Here is a 22075-nt window from a genome sequence, read left to right as displayed (position 1 = left end):
GTGTGTGCCACATGAAGAGGTCCCAGGATGGGCTGCCCTGGAGCCACTTACAAACACATCTTTAAAGGCCACTGCAAGTGGAGGAACATGGCCACACCTGATCTACAGTAAGATGCCAATCTGGTAAAAGAAAAATGAAAACGGGAGGCCAGCACTTTGGGAGGCTGAGGCAGGAGGGTCAGTTTGAGATCAGGAGTTGGAGACCAGTCTGGGCCACATAGTGAGACTTTGTCTCTCCAAAAATATTTAAAAGTTAGCTGGGAGTGGTGGCACACACCTTTAGTACCACCTACTCAGGAGGCTGAGGTGGGAGGATCGCTTAATGAGTTCAAGGCTGCAGTGAGCCATGATTGCACCACTGCCTGCCGCCTGGGCAACAGCATGAGGCCCCGTCTCTAAAAAAATAATAATTAAAGGCCGGGCGCGGTGGCTCAAGCCTGTAATCCCAGCACTTTGGGAGGCCGAGACGGGCGGATCACGAGGTCAGGAGATCGAGACCATCCTGGCTAACACGGTGAAACCCCATCTCTACTAAAAATACAAAAAAACCAGCCGGGCGAGGTGGCGGGCGCCTATAGTCCCAGCTACTGGGGAGGCTGAGGCAGGAGAATGGCATAAACCTGGGAGGCAGCCAGTGGTTTCTTTGAGATCCGCCACCATTCCAGCCTGGTGATAGGAGCCAGACCTCGGCCTCAAAAAAAAAAAAAAAAAAAAAAAAAAAAAAATTAAAAAAAAGGAAAAGAAAAAGGAAACAATAAAAAGTCCACTGATTTGAGAGCCCATGAGCAGTTTTCTGGGTGGTGGGTGGCTGTCCAGATTGTTTTTATGGTCATGGCTCTTTGGGGCCTTGGGTCCCTGGGAAACCGAAGTCAACCCTGCGGCTTCTTCTCACAGCTTCAGGTCACCTGCCCCACGCACCATGGGCCACTTTCATTGTTTGGTGAGGTTTGCCCATCTTTTCCAAACTCTACACAATGAATGAGTTGCTTTTATAATTTCAAGCCTGATTCTTTTATTAAAATGCAGAGAAAAGTTTACAGTTCACCTTTAAAAATGATGGAAGCTGCTGGTGGTTGGGTGGTGTGTGTCACCATTCTGCCCACCCATGCCACAGGGCCCCTCTGGCCAGAGCCTGAGCCACTGGGTGTTTGGTGGGCACATGGTGAGTGGGTTCTGATGATTATCACGGGTCTCTCAGTTTGGGCCTGTAATCTTCTTGGACTTGGGGTCTTCCCTTGTTCCAGCGCCCTCCTATTTTTCTTCTTCCAAAATGACCAAAAGAAATACAACTTCCCACTTAAGTGAAAAAAAAAAATTCATCTAAGTAGCCTTTTAATAAAAATAAAGGCTCCCTCTGATCAAAAAATCAATTAGTTGGTGGAGAATTTTATTAGTCAATCATGTAACTAATTAAAAATATTGATTGATGGGGGCGTCCGTGGCTGAGAGCTGTGCTACTACAGCAGGGATGGCAGTGGCTGGCATGGGAGCTGCAGGGAGAACGTATAGAGTGGGGGCTTTAAATCAGTCCCCAGCGTGTCTCTTCCAAGGTCAAGCAGGGCGCATTAGACAAGGGACTCAGCCCATCCTGGAGTCCCTTGTGAAAAACAGATTCCTCCTGTGAAAAACGCCAGTCCTGACTGCGTGGGGTTCCCGGGCGCATCTGAATGAGGCCGTTTAAACAGTGCGTGTCTCAGCACTTGGCTCTTGGGTGGCGGGGCGCTGTGTCCCAAGGGCCCAGGTATTCTGGATTCCAAGCCTAGCCTTGTCTGGCGCCTCCGGCTGGGAGGGATAGAATGGTCACCAGGCCCTGTCTCCTGAAACAGGCCTTTCTGAGTGGGCCCCGCCCCCTGGCTAGAGTCTGACAAACATGGGGGCACTGTGATCTTGTGATCATGTTGTCACTCGGCCTGTGCACCAATGCTCCATCACGCTGCTGCTTAACAAAGCACCCCGCAGCACAGTGGCTTCACTGACAATATTAATTCTGCTCCTCAAACTGCACATTGGGCCCGGTGTGGTGGGGACAGTGTGTCTCTGCTCCACTTGTGTCAGCTGGGTTGGCTGGAGGCATCTGAGGGCTCCTGGTGCCCGGGTCTGGCAGCAGAGGCTGCTGCTGGGCCCTCAGGTGGGACACCTATATGTGGCCTTTCCAGGGCCCTGTGCTTCCTCACGGCATGGCACCGGACTCCAAGGGGAACCTCCCTAGAGAGGAAATCAGGCAGAAATGAGTCGCTCTATCTGCCCCAGTCTCTGATTTCACTCTGCGTGGCCTCTGCAGGCCCCACCTACCACCTCTGCCCTGCACCCGGGTCCAGAGAAGGGGAAACAGGTGTGCTCCTGGAGAGTAGCAAGGTTCTGAGAATGTGTGGGATTGGAGATACTCTTGTGGCCATGTTGAGAAAATACCATCTGCCACCCAGAGGCCCAAGGATAGTGTTCTCTGCTAGCGGGAGGGCCTGCCTGGGTGCCTGGTCAGAGGGACTGGGGAGGGACCGAGTGCCCAGTGTTGAGCCGTGCCCAGGCACCTCATCCTGTTCTCTCCTTCTGACACCGCATTGGCTAGAAACCACTTCTCTGCTCACAGGTGAGGAAATGGAGCTGGGATTCCAGCACAGCATACAGGACTCCAGAGCCCATGCCCTTCTTCCGAGGCGGTGCCCAGAGGCCCTGCCTTGGTGCAGAGCTGACTGCTGGCTTCCATCTCTGCTCCTTGTGGACCTGCTCAGCCTTGGCCATCCCACCTGCTGTGGGCTCACCTTTTCCACCCATGGCTACAGATGCAAGTGGCTGCATGGAGGTCCCAAGGGCTGGGAACACCCTCACTGCCACCCTGCAGGCATCTGCTGGCCTCCTGAGGAGCGTCGGCCTACCTGGCACAGCCCGAGCCCAGCGCCTGGAAGCCCAGCCTCGCTCTCCTGTACTGGCCCAGGCAGGGTCAGCAATTCTTGCACGTGTGGCCTCTGCCTGGACACATCATTCACAGAGGTTGAACCCACATGGAGATCCACACCCTGAAAACCTTTCTTGGCTGGGGAGGCAGTCTGGGCCCTGCCCACAGTGCCCTGCACATGGCTGAAGCTCAGTCTGCCCTACCAAGGAAGAGCAGGGATGCCATGGCCTGCTGCTCAGGCAGTAGGATCACGGGAACACTTGACCCCCACACGCAGGCCGTGGATGCTGCCGGGAGCTGGGACACATATCTCACCCCTACTCCAACCCTGCCACCGCTGGGCCTGGGCCACGTTTTGTCAGGCAGGGGATTGGAAGCTTCATTATTGGACTTCTCACCTCCCCCTGGCCAACCTGGGCCTCCCCAAGCAGGGACCTCCCCTAACATGGAGCTTATGCACAAGGAGGAGGATGGGGCTCCAGAAGTGGCTCCTGTAGCAGGAGAGGAAGGAGGGTGTCCTGAGAAGCATGTGCTGTCGGCCTCCCACTCCCACCTCTGCGTGCGTCTCTGAGGCAGGCCCTTTCTGAGGGTCCTCAGGAGGGAGCCCTCATCTGAAGGCTCCGGGCTCCTCAGTGACCCTGGACAGCCACCCTGCACCCAGTTCAGGGTCTGCCCCTTCCTCCCAGGGGACCTCGCAGGCCCTGCCTCTTTGGGCTCAGTCACCACAACCCCCAGTGCTCACCCCACCAGGAAGGGGCTCCTGTTGCCTTTCTGGCACACAATTTCCTAAAGCCACCCCGAAAAGCGGGCCCTGGAGGCTCTCCTATGCAGGCTGCTCATCCTCTGAAAACCTTGGCTATTTGTTTAGACTAGCTGACATTTCCATGGTCTTTTATTAAAGGAAATATCCTGGGGAGAAGGCAGGATGTTTGCACAGAGCTTATGCCCTCTGCCTTGGGGCCCGCAGCACCCAGGGCGGGTGGGTGAGGAGCTGGCACTCAGCAGGACCCGTCTGGACAGGGGTGCAGCTGCTCCCCACCCTCTGTTCTGCAGAGCCCTAAGCAGCAGCCCCCGTAGGCGCAGGGACCCTCCTGGTCTCTGCTTGACCCTGTGCAGGGCTCTGAGGGGCTGCACAGATTGGGAGTGAGACAACACCCACCCCTTCCTCTACGGGACCGCAGTTCTTGTGGCTGGGCCCCAGATGCCCGTGCTGGCCCGGGGGCCCCCGGCTGTGCCTCACTGCTCTGCTTCCAGCTTTGCCATGCTGTGCCCCCTCGTCTCCTTTGTGTCTGTGTCAGTTTCCGCCAGGCGCCCTGGCAGCAAGCAGGCTGAGCGGCTGGGGTGCCATTTTGCACTAACAATCAATGTTGTTCACTGGGATACGCCTCCATGGCCAGGCCCAGCTGAGACTGTGCTTCTCCCTCAGCCCTCATAGGGCACTTCTGAGGAGGGGTTGCCTGTCCTCACCTCCCTGGCCTCACAGGGCACTTCAGGGAGTTGCCTCCCACCGGCCTCCGTGCAGCTGCTGGCCAGCTGGCATGAGGATTATGGTCTGCTGGGGTGTGCACCTGCAGGTTTTCACTGCCCCCCTATCCGGGAGCCCTGCAGGTATCTCTGTCTCGCCACTGGACCTGGAGTGTAGGCCGGGTAGGAGGTCCTGAAATGAGGCCTGGTAAGCAGGGGGAGCATGGGGCATATTTCAGACGTGCCTGCGACCTTGGGGCTTTTGCAGAGGAGGAAGGAAGGGCCACTTAGTCCTGCTGTCCAGGGAATTCCCAGCAGGGAGAGCCAGGGACTGTGGCTGATCTGGCCTTAATGACATCCCTCCCGGGCGCCCTGAGACAGAAGGCTGCACTGGGCAGTGTCTTTGCATTTGGCTGTAAACATACTCCCTCTACTTCAGCTCCCGGGTACATGGGGAAGCCCCCACAGGGTGGCCTTTCCATCTTAATTGGCAGGAGGCTCCTTGCTGAGATTGACTGCTGACAATCACTCAGCAGGAAAGGCCACATGTTTGTGGATTAGGAGGGGCAACTGCACAGGCCTTGCTGCCTCCTTCTCAAGGTGAACGTGTGAGAGCCAGGGATTGTGGCTGATCTGGCCTTGATGACATCCCTCCAGGGGCTGCAGCCAATGGTACCTGCTGTGGCCCCTGAAGACACCCAGACCAGCCAGTCGGGGCACCCGTCCAGTATGAAGCAGGCTGTGGGGAGGGCAGGAGGGAAGAATTGGGGGCCAGGTCCCTGACAGCTGGCTGACTCATGGCATGAGAGCCCCCTCAGCGTGGCCCCAGTCCCAAGAGGGGCCTCCAAGCCTCGGCCCTGAGCACCAGCAGGAGGCACCCTATGCCTACTCGGCCCAAACTTCCCTGAAGCCCAGAGGGAGGGGTGGCTGGGCTTGACCTCAAAGGTGCGTGCCCAGAGCCCACTGGGAGATGGGTGAGGGTCCCCTACCCTGGCTGCAGCCCCTCCTAAGTGGGGAGCAGAGACATGAATGAGGGAGTGTAGGCCATCTGTGTGGCTTGGAGTGAACATGGGAGGTCTGCTTCAAATGGCCTCTTGGCCTTTAAGTATTGCATAGATGGAAGAAAAAAATGTAACTGTCCTCTCCTCCCAGGACAGGGAGCCATACCTGCAGATTGGTCCCATTTCTAAAGGTAACCCCTACTTTCCTGCCTGCACTTACTCTGGCTTTGCCCTGGGGAATGGCCCCATGGCCTGGCCCAAGGTTGAAGGACCCTGGGCTTCCCAGGCCCCCCACAACTGTGGTCTTGGATAGTCACACAGAGCCAGAAAGCTGTGAAGACCCCCACCTCTCCCTCACAGGGAAGGACCTGCCATGGGGAGGCAGCCCCCAGAGAGGAGGAGCTCATTCCTGGCCGGTCTCCAACCTGCCCATGGCCCCAAGGCTGGTATGGGGGCAGTCTCCTGGGGTGCTCCAGGGAGGGTGCAGGACCGGGAAGTGAGGAGGCAGAACTCCCTCTGTAACCTTTGAGGATCTTGGGTGATCTCCAGGCTGGCTGGGTGCCTGGCTCAAGAGCGCTCGTGTGGGGATTCCTGCTGGGACAGCCAGAAGGTCTCCTCAGGTCCTCAGGCTGTGTGGACACAGCAGCTGGCTTCAGGGGAAGCCAGTGCTACACCCACAGGGTCCCTCTGGTGCCAGCAAAGCCTGACATTGCCCCTGCCAGCTTTGAGCTTCAAGAAGCTGCCCAGCTCTTGGGCTCTGATGGCTGAGACATTGAGAGGCGCTTCAGCACCGGGAGGTGGGCTGAGTTGGGTGGGGGTGACCCAGGATGCAGCAGTCAGTCTGTCCCTCCCTCAGCACGCTCTTCCAGGACTGCTGTCTGCCTGGGAAAGTCCAGGGGCTGCCTCCCCACTGGCCTTTGCATTCCGGCCTTAGTGGAGCATGCAGTGGAGGAGGGAGGAGCAGGTGGTCACTAAAACAGGGACTGGGGAAAGGAATAAGGGACTTCAGGCCAGCTCTCAGGTGAGGGATGCCCCTGGTTGGACTCAGCGCCTGACAGGGAGCCAGCCCAGGGCCGGCCTCTGATGCCCTGGAACTGCCCTGCTCCAGCACTAACCCATGATGTGGCTCTAGGCCACCCACTGGCCCACTCCAGGGTTTTCAACGTGTGTTCCATGAGCCCACGGGGTCCCCAGGGAGTGCTTCAGGGGTTATAGAGGGATGGGTTATAGTGAATGGTGGTTAGAGGCAAATTCTGGCCTCTCATTTTACTTCGGGAGATAGAAAACCACAGGATCCTTCTCCACTGAACTTTCTGAGATTCTTTGATTCTGATTCTACCCCAGAACCTCTCTTCCCTTCCATGTCTACTTACAGCTTCCTGCACTAACCCAGCCTCCTCCTCACTCGTACCTGGACTTCATCCCCCACCACCACTACCTCCACCCTCTCTGTCTTCTCCCCCTTCCCCCTCCTGAGCAGAGCAGGTCCTCTCAGCTCCCCAGCGTGGCAGGTCCTGTCAGCGCCCCCTCACAGCATGGCAGGTCCTGTTAACCCCCACTGACAGCATAGCAGGTCCTGTCATCCTGTCAACCGCTCCCAACAGCATGGCAGGTCCTGTCAGCTCCACCCCACAGCATGGCAGGTCCTGTCAGCACCCCACCACCCAACAACATGGTAGGTCCTATCAGCTGCATCCCCCAACAGCATGGCAGGTCCTGTCAGCGTCCCCCCAAAAACAGCATGGCAGGACCTGTCAACCGTTCCCCCACAGCATGGCAGGTCCTGTCAGCACCCCGCTCCCAAAGCACGGCAGGTCCTGTGTCCTTGGGACCCCTCACAACTCCATCTTTACCATCACCTGCTCCTTGAGCCACCACCATCCTGTGCCCTCCCCAACACTAGCCAGCATGAACTTTCCAAAAGGACTTGTGTGCATGTCACTGTCATGCACACCTTTTGGTAGCTTCCTGCTGCGAGTGGGATACCCGCACAGGATATCCCGTGTTCTTTCTGAAGGCCCAGCCCTTTGAGACCTGTCCCCTCCTTCTCCTGCTCTGTTTCCTCCTGGGCCACACTGCCCGCCTCTCTGGCTGGAGCTTGCAGCCAGGGGCCTTTGCTATTATTTTCTCAGCCCCATGCCCTTTCTCCCTCCAATCTGACTCGCCCTCGCCCCTCAGCCTCAGCTCACATGTCTCTTTGGAGTGCCCTGCCTGAGCCCTCCAACCCTCTGTCGGAATTTCAGAGTCCCCAGCAGAATTCTGGTCCGATGGGCCATGGGCTCACTGGGCGTATCACCTGAGAGAGAGGCACCCGTGTGTCCCAGGCCCTGAGTGAAGATGCAGCCTCAGGCACGTGGGTCTCATGTCCCTGAATGTGCCCCTTGTGGGCAGAGATGGTACTATTGTCACAGACACTGTCCTTGTGCCTCTGCACCAGATGTTGTGTGCCGCCTTTCTATGCAGGGTCTCACTTACCCTCCCTGAGGGTGACAGGACTGTTGTAAGGACAACATGCCCCAGGCCAGGACACCCAAGAGGAGAAGCAGAGGAGGCTGCTTAGGCCTGAGGCCACTCTCAGAACCCTGTAACCACTCTTGGCCTAGCAAGGAGGCCCTTCCCTGGCTGAGCTACATGGGAAGCCTGGCTGCACTCCAGCTGCGGGGACACCTGAGGCAGCTGGGCCTGGCCCAGAGCTCCACCACATGTGTTCTGTCTCGGCGCTCCACTGGGGACCACGATGATATGAGACTCACACCGCAGTTTCCTGTGATATAATTAGCTCCCCGGAGCCAGGGGAATGGCTGGCCTGCTGGCGGTGGGGGGGCTCCTGCAGGGATGTGTGTGTGTGTGTGTGTGCGCGTGGGCCTGTGTGTGGCTGTGTGGCAGCTCCTCTGGGACCTAGGGGTCTGTGCAGAGAAAGGAGGCAGGCTTTGCTCTGCCTTTTAAAAAAGACAGCATCAGGGGCTACCTAAGCACTTTGGAAACTCAGAGGTCCAACTCCATGACCCTACCCTGTGGCTCGATCTCAGCAGTCTCAGTGCATTCATCCATTAAACAGGGACAGGAATCATTCCACGTTCTCAGGCTGCCTCTGAAAATTAGAATGCACAGTGAATGCTCCGGGAAGCCCCACCCAGAGAGAGTGGGAGTGAGGCATGCATACTACAGGGCACTAGATGGGTGGCAGGGTACCCTGGAGTCCAGCTGCTGGACACCAGCTTGGGTAGGGAGCCTAGAGGAGTTCAGGGAGAAGCCAGCAAGAACAGTGGTGAGAAAGCTTTCCTCCTGGGTGGAGAGCTCCCTGCAGCCAAGTGCACAATACCCCCAGCCCTGGAGGTGCACTCAGCCAGGGACCTTGGGCAAGCTGCTAACCTCCCCTAGCTGACCTACTCCTTCTCACCTCCCTCAGTTCCTGTGATGTGACTTGGGCCTGAGAAGCCTATCCTGTGGCAGGAGTTAGAGGGACTATGGCTCCCATGACTGAGTCTGAGCTCTCTTCAGGCCTGAGCGAGCGACTGGGTGTGGGACTCTCTGAGGGACCTGCCTTTTCACCCTGGAGCTTTTCTGGCCCTGAGTGACAGAGAGCACAACCTCCAGAGATGCTGCAGGTTCTTTGGAAGCTGGAGAGGAGCAGGGGCTTCAGAACCCTGCCCATGGCTGCAGAGAGTGCGCACCAGCCTCCGTGGGACCTGCCCTCTGCATCCCACTGCATCCAGGGCAGAGGGGCATTGTGGGGCCATGGAGGGCTGGCCAGGAGCATAGCTGGGGTCATACATGGTCCTCTTGTGCCTGCAGACAGGCTGCAATTCACTTGCTGCCTTCTCCAGGAGGCTGTGCCGTGCAACACCGAGGGGACTCAGGACCTGAAGCCTCTCCAGGTGCCCCTAGAGTGGGCTTGGGCCTTTGGGAAGCATCAGTGGCCAGAAAGGCTCTCCCACCTTGGGGAGTGCAGGTCCTTGGGTGGGAGTGGTCCCTGCCCTCCCAAGTGTGGATGCTTGGATGAGGACCCCGCCTCCCTCCACCCTCGAAGCCTCCTGGTCACAGCTGTCTCATGGGAGCAGCTTCAGCCCTGCCTGCCCCGGGGGCCACTGAAGTCCCAGTGGCACTGCTGTATGGAAGGACTGAAGCGATAAAGCCTTAAACACAATAAACACAGTGAGCTTGGGAGGTTATTTTGACCTCCATGTCCTGTCAGCCTGTTCTGTGGCTCGGGCTGGGCTCGGTGTCTCTGAGTAAGGAGAAGGCAGAACAATTTGCTCCCTGGTGGGCAGCGGCTCCACAGTCCATGCCCATGGACGCTCCCAGGCCTCTGGCTGTGGACTGCTGCCTCGGTTTCCCTTTCTGTGAAATGAGGCGCTGGTGGTAGACATGCTGGTGACTGTTCCCTGTACTTTTCTATAGTTTTAAAACTTCAAGCATTAAAAACAAACAAACAAATAAACAAAAACTCACAAAGGAAAACCAAGGGAATTAGCTGGGGGAAACATATTTAACAAAAAAAGATGAGTGGAGTTAGAGAGGATGGCAGTCTTTTCTGTATTAGGACAGTGTGGGCCCCTGGACTTGCTGTGGGCCCCTGCGAGGCCCGGGGTTGGGGTTCACATTCACAAACCCACCCTGTCCCTTAGAGGACAGCCCAGTGGGGAGTCCTGAATTTTAGCCTTGGTCTTTTCCCGAAGCCCACTTGCTCGGGCCCCTCGGGCCCCTCAGGCCCTTGCCTTGGGTTTCCCTCTGGCCTCTGGAAATCCCACCCTGGTCTCCAGCTCACCCTGGTCCAGGAAACTGGGGACCTTGCAGCTCTGGGCCCAGCCAGAGGTCAGCCTGGTCTACTTCCACCCATGCCCTACTCCAGCACCCAGGCCAGCTCTGAGTTCTATGCCACCCTCCACACCCCATGTCTGGGTTGGATGAGAAGACAGGTTTACATCAGAGATATAAAATAACAGCACACAGATATCACATGCTTAGAATTCACCTGGCCATTCTCCGTCATCTTCTATTTACTGTTCCCACCACCCTCTGTGAGAGCGGACTGCAGGAGACCTGCAGAGGGGCCGGGGACAGTCACAGCTCCCACCTGGCTCCCCTTCCCACTGCTGTGAGAGTGCAGCAGGAGCACAGACCAGGCAGTGCGTGAAGCCCAGACCCCAGCTCATCCCACTCCAAAAAGTAATTTGCGTCCAGACCCCAGGCAACTGCAGCCTCCATGAAGCCCCCCTCCCAAGGCCATACCTTCTAGGGGGCCACACCTCCAGTTTCCATGGGTACCTGGAGACAGGTACCAGGAGGTGCATGACTTCAGGCTATCAGCACATATGTGCAGAGCTAGGAGTGGGTCAGTGAGGGGCGGTAAAGGTTGGAGGTGCCTTTGAGGGCCCCCTGCTCCTGGCCAAGGTCCCAGTGGTCCTCCTCCATGAGCACTCAATCACCTGAGCACTTTGGCTCTTGGCCCCAGCCAGGCTCACACAGGCATGAGTGACATCAGGCAGGAGCACAGGGCCGGGGGTGGGGGGCTCAGGAGCCATTCCTGCAACTCAGGCCAAGGGTCCATAGAAGACCTGGTAGGAGCCCACGTGTGCCAGGGACCTCTGCTCACCCTGGACCAGCCTTCGGGCCCTTTTCTCCAGCTATCCCAGAGCCGGCTGCAAATGCTGGTGGATGTTCTAGAAGGATGTTCATCCTAAACAACTCTGTCCTCAGCTTCCAGACAGTGACCAACAGCCATGGTCTTCCTGGTCCCTACAGCTCAACTTGCTGCCTCGAGTGAGAGCTTCTCCTGCAACCTGACGCCTCTGCTTTCCTTCCAGATCACGCTGCTCCACCTCTGGCCTCAACCCCAGGGACATCAGTGGCCCACACAAGGGCCTCTCTTCTTGCTCTCGCACAACTCTCCTTTTCTCTTGCATGACTTTTATGTCTTGAAACCCTTTCCTGTGCAAATGTTCCATGTCCCACATTCTTTTTCTTAAGTACTGATTCTGTACATTACTGCTTGCAGCTTAGTTTTGAACTCTGATGTAGCCTTCCTGACATATCCCATGTGTTGACTGGACCTCCTTGCCTCTGGAGAGCTGATAAGGTGGATCCAGATCCCAACCCAGAGCCCTATATAGTTCCTGTGAGTTCCTTGCTTTCTTATACCTCTCTCTGTCCCCAATCCATGTCTCAGCCCCACTCTCATCTGTCCTGGATATAAAGTTCAAATCCTTCACTTAAAACAACGACTGTATTATATAATTTGTATAATAAAATGCACCCATTTTAGGTGGACAGTTCGATGCATTTTGACAAATATCTATACCTGTGCAACCACTGCCATCAAGATCTGGAATATTTCCAGCACCCGAGAAAGTTGCTTTGTACCCCTTTGCAGTCAAGCCTCCAGCCCCATCCCTAGGCAACCACTGATTTGCTTCCTGTTACTGTAGTTTTGACTCTTCTAGAATATCAGATAATTGGCTGGCTTCGTTTGCCCAACATCATGTTTCTGAACTTCGTCCTTCTTGTGTGTGTTAGCACCTTGGTTCTTTCTATTGCTAAGCAGTATTCTGTTGGGTGGGCATATCACAGTTTGTTTCCCCATTCTCCTGTTGTGATACTTTTGGATTCATTTCAGTTTTTTTGCTGTTATGACTAAAGCTGCTATGAATATTCACATACAAGTCTGTTTGATCATAAATTTTCACTTTTCTTGTGTAAATACTTAGAAGTGAAATTGCTGGATTATAGGGGTACATATATTCAGCTTTAGTAGATCCTGTCAACTGGGTTTCCATTATAGTTGTACCAACTTATACTTCCACTGGCACTGTCTCGGAGTCCCACCTGCTCCGCATCCCTGTTAACACTTGGCATTGTCAACGTTTTTAGTTTTGGCTGTTGTATGGCTAAATGACTAACAGTGGTTAGTAGCGGCATCTCCTTATGGTTTTAGTTTCCATTTCCTCCAATAACTCATTATTTTGAGCTTCATTTTGCTGGTTTTGTTCCAGGTTTAATTTCAGCCTTTTGTCTCTTCTTTCTCTCCATGTAACCTCAGGGGTTGCATCCTTTCCTCAACTGTGTGACTTCCCTCCTTGGGTGCAGATCCCCAGTGGTACATCTCTGCTCCTTGCTCATTCTACCCCTCGCCTAAGAAGGAGCTGTGCCTGCCCTAAGGCCCCGGTATTCAGCAGAGAAAAGTCTTCTTTTTGTTTCACTGTAGTCGTTTCATCTTTTCCTTAACTCAGCTGGTTTCCTCATTGGAGTCAGTCATCTAATTCATTTTTATCTTTTACTTCAAAAGCTGTTTAAAAAATTGTGGTAAATACACATAATATAAAATAACCATTTTGACTATTTGTAAGTGTACAGTTCAATGGCATTAAGTACTTTATTTACATTGTTGCACAACAATCACCATCATTCAGCTCTGAACTTTTTCATCTTCCTGATGAAAGGAAGATGATACTCTATGCTCTATACTGATACTCTACACTCATTAAACAACAACTCCTCATTCTCCCCTCTGCCAGCCCCTGACAACCACCATTCTATTTTCTCTCTGTGAATTTGTCTGCTGTAGGCACCTCATGTAAGTGGAATTGTGCAATATTTGTCTTTTTGTGTCTTGCTTATTTCACTTAGCATAATGTCTTCAAGGTTTATCTATGTCGTGGCATGTATCATAATTTACTTCTTTTTTAAGGCTGAATAATATTCCATCGTACAGATATACCACATTTCATGTATCACTTCATCTGTTAGTGAACCCTTGGGTTGCTTTCACCTTTTGATTATTGGGAATAACACTGACATGAGTATAGGTGTACAAAAACCTGATCAAGTCCTTGTTTTTAATTCTTTTGAGTATATACCCAGAAGTGGAATTGCGGGATCATATGGTAATTCTTGGAGAAGGTGGGGGGAATTGCTGTACTGTTTTCCACAGCAGCTGTACCATTTTGCATCCCAACTAACAGTTCATATGGGTTTTAATTTCTCCAAATTCTTGACAACATTTGTTATTTTCATTTTTGCTTTTTAAATAGTAGCCAACCTAATGGGTATGAGATAGTATCCCACTGTGGTTTTTGATTTGCATTTCCCTAATGATTAGTGTTGGGCATAGTAACCACAAATAAAATATCTATAGAATACATACAGAAGGAAATAGGAAGGTATTCAAAAGATGTCAATACAAAAACTCAACTAAGCACAAAGGCAGGCAGGAAGGGAGGAAATGAAGGACAACAAAGCTATAAGACATACAGAAAGCAAACTACAAAACAGCAATAGTAAGTCCTTTTTTATTATTAATTACATGAATTAAATGTAAATGGATTAACTTCCCCCATTAAAAGACCTAGAGTGGCAGAATGGATTAAAAGAAAAACTATGATCCAGCCAGGTGTGGTGGCTCACGCCTGCAATCCCAGCACTTTGGGAGGCCAAGGTGGGCAGATCATGAGATCAGGAGATTGAGACCATCCTGGTTAACACGGTGAAACTCCGTCTGTACTAAAAATACAAAAAATTAGCTGGGTGTGGTCACGGGTGCCTGTAGTCCCAGCTACTCAGGAGGCTGAGGCAGGAGAATGGTGTGAAACTGGGAGGTGGAGCTTGCAGTGAGCTGAGATCGCACCACTGAACTCCAGCCTGGGCAACAGAGTGAGACTCCATCTCAAACAACAACAACAACAAAAAAAACTATAATCCAACTGTATGCTGTCTATAATATACTAGATTTAAGGGCACAGGACATGCATAGGTTGACAGTAAAAGAATGGGGAAAAATTTCATGCAAATATTAACTAAAAGGAGCAAGGGTGGTTATATTAATGTCAGATAAGATATACTTTAAGCTTATAACTGTTACAAGAGACAAAGATGGACATTTCATAATGATAAAGGGTCAATTCAACAAAAAGGTATAACAATTATAAATATGTATGTGCCATACATCAGGGCTGCCTTCTCATTTTTTTTTTTGCATGTATTCCATAGATATTTTCTTTACTATTACTATGTGAATTACATAAAACTCCTAAAGTTATTATAATCTACTTTAAACTGATAACAAATTAACTCCAATTGAATACAAAAACTCTACAATCTTATGGCTCTTCCCATTTTATGTTATTGATGTATGTTGCAAATTACATCTTTATATATGTTCCCATTAACATAGATTCATAATTATTTTATGTGCCTTTGCCTTACAAACTCTATAAAATAATAAAATGTGGTATTACAAACCAAAATCATAATAATACTGGTTTTTATATTTATCTATGTCTTTACCTTTATTGCATAACTTTATATTTTTGTATGGCTTTGAGTTACTATTTAGCATCCTTTAATTTCAACTTAAATAATTTCTTTTAATATTTTTTATAGGATAAGTCTAGTGGTAACAAGCTCCCTCAGCTTTTGTTTATCTGAGAATATCTTAATTTCTCCCTCATTTTAAAAGGACAGTTGTGCTAGGTATGGAATGCTCAGTTGACAGCTTTTTCTTTCTTTCAGCACTTTAAAAACATCACTGCATTGCTTTCTGGTCCTCAGGGCTTCTACTAGGAAATTCATTGCTAATCTTACTGTGGCTCCCTTGTATTTGGTGAGTCACTTTTCTCTTGATGCTTTCAAGACTCTTCCTTTGGTATTGTCTTTCAAAGATTTGATTATAGTGTGTGATTACAGTGGCTTGATTATAGTGTGTCTTTCTGTGGGCTTGTTTGGGCTTATCCTAATGGAGTTTGTTGAACTTCTTGTATTTTTATATCTATTTCTTTGGATATGAAAGTTTGGCAAGTTTTTGACTGTTACTTTTTCAAATAAACTCTTTTACCCTTTTTCCTCTCTCCTCATTCTGAGACTCCTATTATGCATATATTGGTCAGCTTTGGGGTGTCCCATAAATCTCTTAGGCTCTGTTTACTTTTCTTCATTCTTTTTTCTTTTTGCTCCTCAGACTAGTGTTAAGTGACCTGTCTTCAAGTTCCCACCTGTTTAAGTTTGCTGTTGAACCCTTCTAGTGAAGTTCTCAATTCATTATTGCATTTTTCAACTCTAGAATTTCTGTTTGGTTCTTTATCATTTCTATCTTTTTGTTAATATTATCATTTTGATTCTATATAAATTTCTGGATTCTTTTCAGTTCTTTTTCTGTGTTTTCTTTAACTCTTTGAGGATATTTATAGAATTGTTTTGAGTTACTTGTCTAGTATGTCCAATGCCCATGTTTCTTCAGAGACAGCTTCTGTCATTTTATTTTGTTCCTTTGAATGAGCTATGTTTTCTTGTTTCTTTGTATGCCTTGTAATTTTTTGTTGTTGAAAATTGGGCACGTGGAACGCAGTCACCTCTTTCTGTCTTTTCAGACTGACTTTTCACCAGGGCAATCATTTCCTGCTTGGCTGGGTGTGCTCTGAGACTTAAGATCAGCCAGATGTGCAAGTTTCTCAAGTATTTTTTGAGCATGCATCTTGCCTGTGCTTGTGTGTGTGCTTCTGCACCCTCACCCCCAATTTTCTCTATATACACAGTGGCTTTTGAATGTCTTAATTTTCCAAAGAGTCTCACCCTAGTTTTCCTTGGGACCTTAGATGTTCTATTGTATGTCTCCATCTGTAATCTTTTACCCCAGGTATCTATAGGTCTGTAGTCCCCCTGAAACCTTTATGGGAAATGCCCATTGTTTTTTCCCTGCTTGAGTCCTGAGTTTTGCCACTTTTCCCTGCCTGAGATGTGATTTAGGCATGGAAGAGAGCAGTTCTTCAGGCAGCTCCTACACATGTTAGAACATTGCAACTAAGATCCGCTCTGCTCCCTCCAGTTTGAGGGAGGAAACTGAGAATTGGGCTGCTGCCTCCTCCAGACCAAGACTGTGCTGTGCCAAGAAGGGAGTGAGGCAAGAGTGTGTAAAAATGCCAGAAAACTTCCTACTGTTTTGAATATGGCTATTGTGGACCTTTTACTGCTGTCCAAAGTGCCTATAAAGTTTTAAACAGCCAGTTTCTGGCTGTTTTTTGGTGTTTCTCTGGGGGAATGAAGGCTTGGAGTTCCCTACTCTGCCATTTTGGCAATGTCACTACTCCTAAGAGCTATTTTTAAATTTATATTTTATTGGAAATATCAAATGGATGGTTTCTGAAATTTACTTCTGCTGTGGTTTAAATGATTGTGTCCCCTCCACAATTCATATTAAAATTTAATCCCCAATGCCATAGTATTGGGAGGCAATTCAGTCATAAGGGCTCTGCCCTCATGAGTGGGATTAGGTGCTCTTATAAGAGGGTTTGACAAACTAAAATAGTATAATTGGATTGTTTAAAACACAAAGGATATATGCTTGAGGTGGTGGATACCCTAGTTACCCCTGAGATGATTATTACATATTGATGCCTATATCAAAATATCTCATTGAACCCATATATATATATATACCTACTATGTGTATACACCTATTATGTACCCATAAAACTTAAAAAAAAGAGCTTGCTCTTCGGCCTTCTGCCATGTGAGGACACTGCACTCAAGAAGCCATCTTAGAAGCAGAGAACAGCCCTTACCAGACAGCCAAACCTGCTGATGCCTTGAGCTTGGACTTCCCAGCCACCAGAACTGTGAAAAAATTCTGTTCTTTATATATTACCCAGGCCGTGATGTTGTTATAGTTGCACAAATGGACTAAGACAATTTCTGTTTCCTTTGGTAAATCATTTTCATCACTCTTCATCTATCTTTTGAGAAGCATGTGTTTTTATTTTTCTTTGCAAAGCCTTTCTCTTTCTCATATCTGCTGTTTCCATTGACCTAGCATTGAATTGTAAGGACTCTATGAAAGCCTGGCACTTGCCTCAAACAAGTATGGTATTTCTTTACATCATTGCTTCTCCTTGCTGTCCACCCAAATAACAACAGAACCCTCTGCTTAGAGTGTTACATGGCCTAAGGGTCTCACAATCAACTCAGAGCCCAAGATGGAGGAGATGGTTCTGGTCAGTTCCAACAGGGTGTTTTGTCTCTGTCTAGGGGAATTTCTTCCTTGAACCTATTTTTCTTAATAATTTTCTACTTGGACTGGTTCCTCCCTTGTCTGTCTAGCCTGTTTCCCAGACTACTGCCCACCCCTCAGGAAGAGTATTGCCCTGGCTCCCCTGCCCTGGTTTGCTTTCGAGACATGCTGACCCTCAGTGCTAAGAGGTCCATGTGTCATGCCCTCATCATCTGCACCATTCTCTATAGCTGGGTTATTCCTGGGCCTTTCTCAGGCCCCTGCAGTTTCTTCTCCCATGCCTGTACTTGCTCAGCAAGGAGGGTTCAAGTTTCCTTCAGGCTGTTTTTTGCCTGCACTGTAACTTATGGAAGTGACTCTGCATGTGGCATGTAAATGGTGTCCTGATGGATTTCTAAAATGGATACAGGTTTCTCCTTCCTTTTCTATTTCTGGAATCATTTGGGCCAGCATTTGGGAGGGGCAGTTGGATGCCCATGCTCAAGTATTCTCTTACCTGAATGCCCATTAGATATTTCAGACTGAAGATTGCCATGATGCCACTTGTGTTTTGCACTTAGGTTGGGAGGAAATTGCAGCGGGTGAGACTGGAGGCAGGGAATCAATGTGAGGGCTCATGAGGGCTTAAACTGGGCAGCACAGTGTCAGGGCAGGAGGTGGGTGAAGAGCCTGCACATTAGAGGGATTATGGGAGTAAGGTGAATGGGGCTTCATTGTATGGAGTGTGAAGGAGAGGGAGGGGTCAAGGAGCCCAACTCCAGCCCAGGCAGGCTCAGGGGTTGAGGCTGCAGTTTATGCCACCGCAACACTGGGAAGGAACTGCTCTCGTAGCTTCTAGCAAGCACTCAACATGGACAGAAAAAGGTTCCAGGGAACCAGCTTCAGGCTGCCCCCTCTATGGGCTGTGACTCTGAATTTGAAGAATCCCAAGGAGCCCATTGACATCTGCAAGTCAGAGCTGCAGTGAAGAGTAGGCTGGGCTGAACTTTGTGGGGTCTGCATCCCTCACCCTCACCACCACCCTGAGAAGCTGGCCATGGTGTCTGTCACAGTAGGCCCCAGGGAGCGAGGCTCAGCATTGCCGCTCCTGCTGGGGAAAGCTTGAGAGGATGGGAATGCAATCACTCCCGCAGCCATAGACAGCGTTCACCGTGAGATCATGTTCATGCCTTGTGACCCCAGCACGTGGTTGGATGGAGATTGCAGTGGATGCTACCAGAGTCCAAGCCGGGTGGAGGCCCTGCTCGGTCTGGCTGTATCCAACTGTCCCAGCTTGGCCCTGGCTGGCTCTGTCCCCGAGAAAATTTCTTGGCTCACCCTTGCTCATTGTTCCCTTCATGCCCATGCTCCTGAAAGGTCCTCTGCACACTGTGCCTGTCCGGAGCCAGAGGCACTACCCATGACCACATCCTCCATGACATCGTCTCCTCTGATGGCCTTGCATGAAGTAAACTCTGATCTCAGATGGCGTCTCGTCTACACTCCTGCACATCTCAGAGCAGCATCTTCAGACATATACCTGAGAAGTATCTGTTAGTATGTTCAAGTTCAGATAATATTTTATAAGTAGTCATAATCACCTTCAGAAAAACAAAGTTGCCCTAACGAGGTAGGAAAAACAGACAGGTCAGTGGAGCACTAGCGGGTGTGCTACCAGATAAAGCCAGTAGGTTGTGAGCTCTGGGAGAAGATGCATGCTACTGTCTCACACACCTAAGCAGCAAGCCAACAGCCATGTGGGTTAGCACTGAGAAAGGCCTGAGTGAAGCCAGACAAGGTGTGGATGGTGTGCCTGATCCAGGGGAAGGTGGCACGGGAGGCTGCCTGGGGGTCAGACCCACGGAGTCTGGCTTGTCTCAATGTATAGACCCAAGCATTGGTGTCTGAGACCTCTGGGGCACTCAGACCCCACAGGTCATTGGAACATCACTGTGAGTGGACCCAAGCCCTGCACTCTTCCTGCAGGTCCTGTGACTTGAACTAGGCAGTGTCACTGTGTTGGGCCATGCCTCCAACAGGCAACTTCTCTGTCCTTTCTGCTGCCAAGGAGGGCACCAGGTCCTGGCCTTTCACGGCCCCGGGTGGCCTGTGAGTCGCTCTGTGCTAGGCCAGGCTTTGAGCCCTGGGGTTGTGGAGCCTGTAGATTTGCGGCTGCCTTCTGGGACCACTGCACATGCGTGTGTGCATGCGTGCAGTACATGCAGAACTACAGAGGAGCATCTGCAGAGGAAGACGTGGCGCTTGAACGAGAAACAAGAATCCTTTTGCCAGAGCCTGAGCTGATTCCTGGCCTCAGATGGCACCAAGGAGCAGTGGGTGCCTGAGTGCCCTGGGGACAGCACCCATAGGGTTCTGTGCTTCTCCTCAAAAGGGAAGAAGGGATAGGGCAGTGCCGCATCACTAACCTATTCCAGGAAGGAAGGGCTTTCTGAGCATTTAGTGTTCATGTAATAGATAATGTTCTTCCCATTTTCCAGATAGAGTTGTGGCTAACAGAGCAGGGAACCTGCCTGAGGTCACAGGGAGCTGAGAATCCCAGAGCCACTGAGCTCAACCACTTTCCTGTTGTGCTGGCAGCTTCACGTGCCTCCCGATGGGTCTGGGGGACTGCCCCCAGGCCCGGGCCTCAGCTCTAGAGGTGCCCCTGGAGCAGGTTTGACCAGGACAAGCCAACTGGGCACAAGGCCAGCCTGGATGGGCATCCTTTGGCCTGGAGGACTGGGCCCTGACCCAGAGGGAGGCCACTCAGAGAAAGCCCGACACAGACCAGCAGGCCTTATGATTTCAAGGAATCACAAGAGGCAGACATACACCCCATTCTCTGGCAAAAATCCACAAATAAAGCACAGCATGTTTACCATGGGCATCGTCATGCAGCTGCCAGAGGGGATGTTAGGTGTCATGGCAGCTTGGTGGGGTGCTGTGTGCAGAGAAGGTGATGGCTACAGGGCTGGGAAGGACTGCAGGATGGCGGGGGACCTTGAGTGCCCACTGTAGGCTGGTATGTGTGTGGACGTGCGTGCACATATAGGTGCATGTGTGTGCACACACACGCATGTGTGTATGTACATGCATGAACATGCACACGTGTGGGAAGCATGAGAGCAGGGCACCGTGCCTGTCAGAATCATATGCTGTGACTTTCTGAACCGTTCTTAATGAAGAGACATGATAAGGAAATGAGATGTGTGATGTGAAGTCAGATCTTGCATGAGGGGAAATAAAAAGAGCTCTGAAGGACACACGGGGTTGGGACAATGATGAGATTTGAATATGGACTGAATATTAGAAAAGAGTATTGCATAAATTTCCTGATTTTGATTATGATGCTGTGTCCCGAAAGAGAAAGTCCTTGTCTTGCTAACAATGGGCGAATCTAAGTACAGGGCCCAGGGGAATCCATTGTCCTGTTCTTGCAACTCTTCTGTAGGTGTGATGTTATTTTCAAATAAAAAGTTAGAAAGGCCAAGTGCCTGTTATAGTCCTTACAATACCATTCGTGTGATTTACAGAGAGGAAAGGGAGAGGAGCTAGATTGGTGGTGGTGGCCTGGCTGAGGACTCCCTTGGGGAGGGAGGAGGAGCCCCGCGGCCGGCTGGCCTTCCCGCTTGCTCAGGAGGTGTGGAGGCCGCTGAGCGCTCTGAAGTGCAAAGTTGCAAGCTGAGGTCAATTGAAAATCGATAGTACGGGAGGAGCAGGGCTATCGGCTGCAGCGGCTCCCTAATGCCAGGGCAGTCCCAGGCGGTGGGGGAGGGGCCGAGCCGCGGGGTCCGGAGCCCCTGCCCTCGGCGTCCAGGGCCTGGATCCTGAGGTCCGGGGGCAAAAAAGCAGCCTTGTCCTGCGTCTGCCCTGGCAACAGGTCTGCCTCAGGCCAATCTCACCTGTTCGGCCTCCCCTTGCTCATCAGCAAGCTAGGTCACCCTGAGGGCTCCATGCATCTCCGGGATGGCAAGGTTAGAAGCTGCACTGTCCTCCGCTGTATCTGTGCGCCCTCGGGGCGCCCTGCCAATAGGTGCTCAGCAAATACTCAGAGGGTGATCGATGCGTTTATTCAGCAAATAGTTGTTGGGTGATGGTGCCAGGCCCCAAAACTGAACAACCATGGTGAGGGGGGAGGGGTTCCTTCCTCCTGAGGTTCCAGTGACACAGGAATCAGCCAAGGCAGACAGGCAGAGGAGCAGGCATTGGGTTCAATGCTGGGTTGCGGCTATGCTGGAATTTTTTAAAGATTTCATGTCTGAACTTGTGCTAAGTGAAGCCCTGGGCCCTCTGAGCAGAGGGGATGTGTGGATGAGTGTGAGCCCATCCCCATCAGGCCTCCCAAGGCCCCAGCACAGGGTTCCCGGTGGAGCTCAGCCAGCTGGTGAGCATGGCCAACACGTGCTGCCCTGCCTGAGCACGGTGGGGCAGCGGCTCCTAAGAAACACAAAGGATCAGCCCTGGGCATCATTGCCGGCTCTGTCACCTACCTGTACTGCACAAGCACGGACGCTGAGGATGACATGGAAGAAGGAAAGACAGTGGCCTTTCTCCCTCCAGGTAAGCTGAAGTAGAGAAGGTTGGTACAATGCGCCTGTATCAGGAAGTGAAATTCCATCAGGTGAGTTAGTTCAGTGAAGTGTTTGTGCTTTTCTGAAAAGGGCAACACACGCATGCATGTACGAGTTACAGAAATTTTCGTGTTTCTGCATGAGTTAAATTCTCGTACACAGCATTTAC

The sequence above is a fragment of the Papio anubis genome, chromosome 11 (genome assembly GCF_008728515.1).
Source record: "Papio anubis isolate 15944 chromosome 11, Panubis1.0, whole genome shotgun sequence".
Lineage (NCBI taxonomy): Eukaryota > Metazoa > Chordata > Mammalia > Primates > Cercopithecidae > Papio > Papio anubis.
The sequence above is the reverse complement of the archived record's forward strand: the minus strand, read 5'-3'. Positions refer to the sequence as shown.